General features: G+C 30.7%; 1 non-coding gene across 1 annotated transcript; it reads right to left on the reverse strand.

The window, feature by feature from the left end:
• Positions 1-1021: 1021 nt before the first annotated feature.
• On the reverse strand, positions 1022-1124 carry LOC111889204 (U6 spliceosomal RNA). Its single transcript, XR_002849453.1, has one exon. It is a non-coding gene; the product is annotated as a U6 spliceosomal RNA (small nuclear RNA).
• Positions 1125-1701: the final 577 nt, after the last annotated feature.

Below are 1701 nucleotides of genomic sequence, written 5' to 3' on the forward strand. Positions count from 1 at the left end.
GCGTCGTAAAAGGGTCTTTTTGTTGTAGGGGGGAGGGGGATACAAGTAAAACACAAGATAAATTGTCTAAATATACAAGGTGTTACATTTATATTTTTGGGATAATGACATAGAAGGGTAATAAAGTTTCCAATTTATCTGTATTAGGCCACTAAGGTTTTTTTTTTTTTGTGTATTAGACCAATATGGTTGTTATTACCGTTTAGAAATAGTCATTTTTACCAGTTAAAACTGGTAAAAAAATGACTATTTTTAAACGATAATAGCAACCATATTGGTCTAATACGCACAAAAAACCCTTAGTGACCTAATACGAACAAACTGGAAACCTAATTACCCTCCTAAGTCATTAGCCCTAATTATTTAGAAAACATGCTAACTAATCAATGTGACGGACTTGTTTGACTGAAAATAGTTGCTTCCGTTTAAACTTATCTCACAACCCTTCTAGAGCTTCTAAGTCCAAAAACTCATATGATTGATGATCTTCATTACATAAATATGCAACATTTTATCAATAACTTCTTTTTTGTCATTTAAATATTTACATGAACACATCCATATGTACAAATACAATCTCACTTTGATACCTCCCATAAATGTCTACATTTGATAACGAATGGAAATGTAAAACCAACAGGGACTTGCAGAATTAATCAAAAATCAACACAAAAACCACAACATGAACTAAGAAACTGAAGTTGCAAAATTAATCAAAAATCAACACAAAAACAAACACATACAAACTATATACAACACATAAATGGAAGTTTATAAAGCATGAAACTTAATGACAAGAAATGTAAAAAACATAAAAGGAGACTTTATAAAAAGAAAGATCACCCTTACTTGCTACAAATGGTTGAAGAAATCAACAAGAAGATCAATCTGACCATGGAATCCACATGTTGTTTGATCATGACTTCAGTAGATGAACTACCGAAACGTAAGAATTGCAATTGAAATCTATTAGCATTTGAAAATGGAATTAGAGTTCCAGAGAAGACGACGAAGGGTTTGAAAAAAATTGGACCATTTCTCGATTTGTATGTGTTATCCTTGTGCAGGGGCCATGCTAATCTTCTCTATATCATTCCAATTTTATCGGATGTCCCCAAAGGGACGAACTGGAAACCTTAGTGACCTAATACGAACGGTAAAAATGACTATTTGTAAACGATAATAACAACCATATTGGTCTAATACGCACAAAAAAAAACCTTAGTGACCTAATACGGAAAAACTGGAAACCTAATTACCCTCCTAAGTCATTAGCCCTATATTTTTACTAAATATAAGTATACATATGGATACAAATTTGATACAGTAAACCTTTAACCCTTTTGTAACATGTCGAGCAAAAAGGGTATAATTATATAAATGAGCATATATAATTATTTTATTCAGACTTAATATCATGGCAAAATTGATAATAATATACAAAGGGTTCACCATTTCAACAAAAAATTTATATTAACTATAATAGGTATAGTTTATGGAACATACACACTATTTTACCTGGTTGGGGCACATAAAATGATTATTTAAAGGAGTAATTAATTTTCATACTATGTAAACATTTACATATAAACATCACAAGAAAAAGGAATTTCACTACACTATACGTAAACCGTTATTATAGCTTTGTCAAACATCATCTTCAAGTACTTACCTAAGAACCAACAAAAGTCTTGTATTCTA

This window comes from Lactuca sativa, chromosome 4 (genome assembly GCF_002870075.4).
Source record: "Lactuca sativa cultivar Salinas chromosome 4, Lsat_Salinas_v11, whole genome shotgun sequence".
Classification (NCBI taxonomy): domain Eukaryota; kingdom Viridiplantae; phylum Streptophyta; class Magnoliopsida; order Asterales; family Asteraceae; genus Lactuca; species Lactuca sativa.